This window comes from Manis pentadactyla, chromosome 18 (assembly GCF_030020395.1).
Source record: "Manis pentadactyla isolate mManPen7 chromosome 18, mManPen7.hap1, whole genome shotgun sequence".
Lineage (NCBI taxonomy): Eukaryota > Metazoa > Chordata > Mammalia > Pholidota > Manidae > Manis > Manis pentadactyla.
In genome coordinates this window covers 1353920-1359791 of record NC_080036.1, presented here as the reverse complement: position 1 = coordinate 1359791, position 5872 = coordinate 1353920, and positions in this window count along the sequence as shown.

Here is a 5872-nt window from a genome sequence, read left to right as displayed (position 1 = left end):
TAAAATAGTGGGGAAAAAAGAAAAAAAAAAAGCAGCACAGGCCGACGGCATGAGCGGTCACTCACGGCTGGGGGCCACGAGCTTGTGCCTGTGGGCCTCAGGCTCGCCCTTTTGCCTCCCTGTTCTCGCGTGCCACTGGAGGCGCACAGCGGCAACTCATCAAACAAAGCACGCCAGAGAGCTAACAAAAGGAGCCAGTGAGACGGTAGCCTGGCCAAGACGGCCACGGCACCCCCGCGTCCTTGGCTCGGCCCACCGCAGCAGTCACACGCCCACGCGTCTCGCCAGCGCACCAGCCCCGACGGGGACGGCGCCCGACGGAGTCGGCCCCCCCGCGGCACGCGAGCGGGACCGACGAGGCACCCTATCCCCGGGCCGCACAAAACCCCCTTCCCCCCACACACCCCCACGGTGTGTGGTCGGGGAGGGGCACGGGCCGGGCGTGCCTCCCTTACCGCCTCGACCCCCCACTCGTTCACGGGAACTTCTGCAAGGCACTCACAACTCCACTCACTCCACTCCACCGCGGCAGCAAGCCGAGCAGGGGAAGCTTGCTGGGGGAAGGGAACGACACCGCCACTCGGCCTCAGGCACCTGACGGGCGACCTGGAGCGCTCCAGGAGCACCACAAGAGGACCGAGCAACACACGCCGGCGGGACCCGGGAGAAGGGCTCGCCGCGTGGCGGCGTGGCGGCCTCCCTCCCCTACCACGGGAGAGAGGCCCGCCCGCCAGGACACGGCCCACAGGCCAACGCGAGGGTGTCCGCTGCGTCCAGGGACCCCGGGCCCGCCCACGCCGTGAGGCAGAGGGCGGGAGGACGAGATCGGGCCGGACTCCGCACGCCCCTGGCCTCTCTTCCTTTCTCACCCACACCACGCAGCCCAGCAGCAGATGGGGGCGTGCGCGGGGACAGGGCAGGAGGCGAGGGGCCCCGCGCGCGCACAGCGAGAAGAGCAGTCCCGTTCGCTCCGAACGTCTGTCCCTCGCTCCGGCGCGGTTCAGGCCCGGCCCAGGAGAGCGCGAGATCGCCACATCGATCAGGAGCACACGGGGACGACGCCCCCGCCGCGTGTGGGAGGAGGGCAGCCCGCCGAGGCCAGGAAACGACGACGGGGCCTGCTTCCCCCGGAGTCGGTGCAGTCGAGAGGACCCCACGCCAGACAAGCGCCCAACACACGAGGCACAGAGCCTCCAGGGTGGGTCGTGGGGGAGTCCATCACGACACAACCGCAGGCAGGCGGGGAGAGCACCACGCAGGACAAGAGGACCCGGACACGCGCGCACGCGCACGTCTCCTCCTCCCCCGCCGCCCTTGGGTCACCAGGCACCGTGAGGGTGCGCACCCAGATCGGGACCTCCCTGGGCGCACGCGACAAGAGCCAGCGCACAGGCACACGCGGGTGGCGACCTCAGGGAATGCAGGAGCGGAGCCGGGCATCTATCCGGCCGCACACGCTCAAGAAGCCCGGAGCCGTGCCACGCACGTCCAAGAGAGGTCCCAGAGTCCCTCAGCGACCAGCACCGAGTGACAGGGTGTCAGCACCTCTCTGCAGGTACAATCGGACCGCCTCTCGAGAGAGGAATCACAGGGCCACCCCACGGACAGCGGGGTCCCCCCATGACGAGCGCGTGGCCTGTCCCCACCGGGCCCAATCCCCCCAGCATCACACCACTGTCACCAGGGCTCCAGGGCTCCCGGGGCCATCTGGTCGACCCTTGGGGGGGGTTGGGAGGTTGAAGTGGGCTTGCGGGAAAGGGAGGGGGAGGGGGAGGGGGAGGGGGAGGGGGAGGGGTCAGACAGTCGGCGGGGCGCGGGTCGGTGGGTGACAGCAGGGAGGCCCGGGGACACGCGGCAGCGGCAGCGGAGTCGGGGTCGGGATCGGGATCGGGATCGCGATCACCCTTCCCTTTCCCAGCCGCCGGTCGGTCCCCACATCCGGGAGATAAGTCGGCGGGAGGGGAGGCCTTCAAAGAGACGAGACTTGTGTAAAAGAAAGGAAACAATGCCGGGCCGGCCGGGCCGGGCCGGTCCTTCCACACATACGGAATGGAGGGGCAAGGGGCCGTATCCCTCTCCCCCAAACGTGAGCGCCTACAACGAACGGATCCCACACGAGGGACCGCGGGCAGGCCCCTGGAGCCCCACGAGGACCACCCCGTACGCCACGGGGCCCAGCCCCACCTCCGGAGCCGGACGCCGAGCCGAGCGAGCGGAGCGGGGCGGGGCGGGGCGGGGCGGAGGCCCGGGCAGACGTGTGACACGCACGGAGGAGGGCCTGGCCACGGAGAAGGAACAGAAAGGGCGGCGCGGCACAGCGCGCGACCACCTCTCTCTCTCTCTCTCCTCCCTCCTGCGTCTACGTCTCCCTCTCCGCCGCAGCCGTCTCGGTCGGCCGGCGGGTGGGTAGGTGAGTGGGTCCCCGCGGGCGGAGGGACACCGGCGCTGGCTGCTAGTCGACCCGTTCGGGCGGCCTCCCAGGGCCCAGGCCACCAAGGGAGCGACCGAGCGTGCGTGGCGACAGTCACCACCCGAGAAAGCGAATCCGCGGCCCCAGTCTCCGGCGAGCGCAGAGCGCGCCGGCGTCCCGGCACGACCGGGCCTGCAGCGCCCGCTACCCGCGTCCTCCTGGAAGTCCGCCTCGGGGAACCGTGGCCACGTCCTGTCCCTTGCCCGGTGTCACCGCAGCTCGAGAGGGAACAGGCCGCATAAAAGCGGCCGGCAGGTGGCGCCCGACAACCGGCGCCGGTCGGTCCGTCAGCGGGACGGATCCGGATCGCAGGGCCGGCGAGAGCTCGCCACCGGCCGCCGTGAAGGTCCCCCATCCATCCGATCCCGGGCCGCCCCGGGGCTCCCACCCACCCACCCACCCGCACGTGAGGGTAAACACAAAGGGAGGAAGGAGGACACCCACCAACGGAAACTCATCCCATCCCACGCTCTCGCCTAGGAAGAAGGAATACCGTCAGAAATGGCCACCCACCCTGAAGTACAGGTTTCGGATACTATTTCGTCCTCTTAGAAAAGTAAATAAATAGAAAGGCAGTTCCCCGGTGGCGGTCGCCAATAGGTTCCTCACCACGGTATAAAGGTCATAACCAAGTGCGGGCAAAGGGGTCGGTTTGTGTGCATACCGAGGATCAGAGCCTAATTTGGCTACCTACCCAGAAAACGAATTAAGATACGACATGAAGAAAACTTCCACCGTCAACGTCCTCCTCTGCGAGAGTCATTCCAGAAGCGGATCGTCAGAAAACCTCAACAAAGATCCTGGCGGCGCCGTGGCAGCTGTCGCTGCCTTCATCCCGCCGCTTCCTGGCCTCGCCGTTGGAAGGAAGGAAGAAGGAGGTATCTAAGCGGGCCCGTGCGTACAGTCCAACAACGGACTTGACTGCATCGCTATTGTCGGAACTCAACCCACAATCAGGAGGAGTGCAAGCCGCAGCGCTCCAAAGTCGTGAGACTGTAGACTATCTACCGTGAAAAGAACATAATGGGATGTGGACCGTTCCCAGGGATGCGCCGTGTGTTTTCTTTCATTCGTCTGATTTCTCTCAAACCGTTCACGTGCAGTTAGACAATATCCATCCTGTGATGGATAAGTTTTCACCAATGCCTAGGGGGTAGGTACCTCGCTGGTTTTCTGGGTTTCACCGGACAGGGCCGGTAACCGTAGGTCTGCTTTCGCCCTGTGTCCGTATTCCCATTCTGTGAAGGTGCGAACTCGCCGTCTGATCAGCCGCAGTCTGCTAAAACCTACATACACAGGCTTTTAGGTTACTCTACAAGAAGTTATGTCAGAGAGAGAATCCATCTTCCCGTGTTCTCTCCCGTCTGCTATACCTCTATAGCTTTTCTTCTTCCTTTCCTTCCTAATGACAGCCCTTTCGTAGAATCCGTGCCTCATATCGAAAATCACCGAGTAGCGTCCTCCTTTCCGAGCGGTAAAGATACCTCAAGACAAAGGCCGGGCACAGAAGCCACAGGGCACACATCTGCAAAGAAGCCAAAAAGCTAATAACCCCTTTCAAAGAATACGGCTCCTCTCTCACTCACCGACTTCACAGTTGCCCGTATGGCCCCGGAAGACGGCGGCGGCGGGTTAGCCAGAGACGGGTAAGATTCCTCACGGGAGGAACAACCTATAAGGCAGGCACAGGTCGCAGGGGGGCGCCATCAGGCGAGAAACTGGGGATCCACGGAGGTGAGGCTTAGAGCCTCCCCCCCACCCCACCCCCCGACCCCCCGCCGTTTGGAGAGGAATCTTCTGCGTCCGTGGATGTTCTGTGCCCCTTGTCTAGCTCGGATTAATACTCAGTCTACAGGCACAGACCTGATCGTCTACATTCGCCCTCCCTCTGACAGCACTAAACTATGTCTCCTGCCTTCGTCCTGCATCTACCGACCACTTCAGCATTTTATTAAAAACTGAAAATAAAAAGTAAGGAAGGGAGAGACATGTGGGATTCACATATAAATCGAGTATAAAAATCAATCGAAACCATCATAGCCGACTGGACGGTTGAGAGTTCACCAGGCGTGATCAAAACCGAACGCGTCCGTGATAACGACTGCCCTTAGCCACCGTTCACCAGGTAAGAACTTAGTCACTGGGTAAGAACTAGGTCACCGTGGAACACCTTGTTCGTCATGCTGCAGAAGATGGGAGACCCTCGAGGATGAGGCTGGGGCTTGATGGATGACTGCGCATCGAGTCCCCTCCACAGAATGTTACCGCTGTTAACAACCATCCGATCGACACATAGGAGAGGTGCCCTCTCAAAAAAATAAGAAGAATAAAAAATAAAAAATAAACACTGATCAGTGAGCAAAACACTCTCTGTAAGGCCATTCTTTAAATATTGAGGCTCCTGAAGACATGCTGACGGTTCCCTGCCAGACGTAATCGTACAACTAGAGCCAGTGCAAGAGGAAAGGTGAAATAGGAACTTCTCAGGACCAGAATGGTCGGAGCTGAACCCGGAAACAGCTATCGTCTGAATATATGCTAAGATGATCTCCCGAGAGAGAGCAGCATTCACGTAGCAGACGGCATTAGCAACGCAGCACGTGTGCAACACTTGGTAGGACGACAGATGACCGAGACTTGGTTTACTTGAAGAGCGTGGCATGACCATACGTACCCCTGATAAGCTCAGCTTCCGGTGGTGGTTGGAGATGGCGTTCCCAACAAATCTAGGGCAGAAGCAGCCGTCTAGGAATCCCAGATCCCGCCTTGGGGCGGGGAGAAGACTTGACTGTTCCTTGGGATGGTGTAAGAACGAGTTCTTGGAAGCTCGGAAAGAGCGCCCCGTGTAAGCCGGTGAGCCAGAGAGGCTGTGAGCTCAAATCCCAAAGGAAACCACCTTCTTAACCAGGGCAGTATCGCGAGTAACAGTTTTTGGCGAAAGGCTTGGGTTAAGGAGGTTGGATGGATGGTAGGGGGGGGGAGAACTCGGAGGGAGATGGTGGAGAAAAGAGCCGTTTCCAGAATCTGTGTCACAACGGGAAACTGAGGGGGGTCGGGGCTGCCAGGGTGGGAATTGGGGGTAGCGAGGGGTGTGTCATCGAGTGGGTTTGCAGGTGCGCTAAATTAAAAAGACATTTTTCGACAGGCTGTCACCGTACACGTGCAAACAGTCCATTTCCCCTCTTCGTTCCTTTTGCTCCTGTCAGCTTCTAAACCCTCAACTCTCCTGAATATCGAGAGCTCACCTTCCACCTTACATCACAGACAGTGCTTCAGCCATCAGTTTGCAAGCTCTCTCCTCTGGGACCTCTCAGATTTCTGCAGGTGAGCTGAGGGACACAGAGACCCTGTCCTCGGGGACATCATTACACGGTTTTGTCCCCCTACCTCCAGAACCGGTGT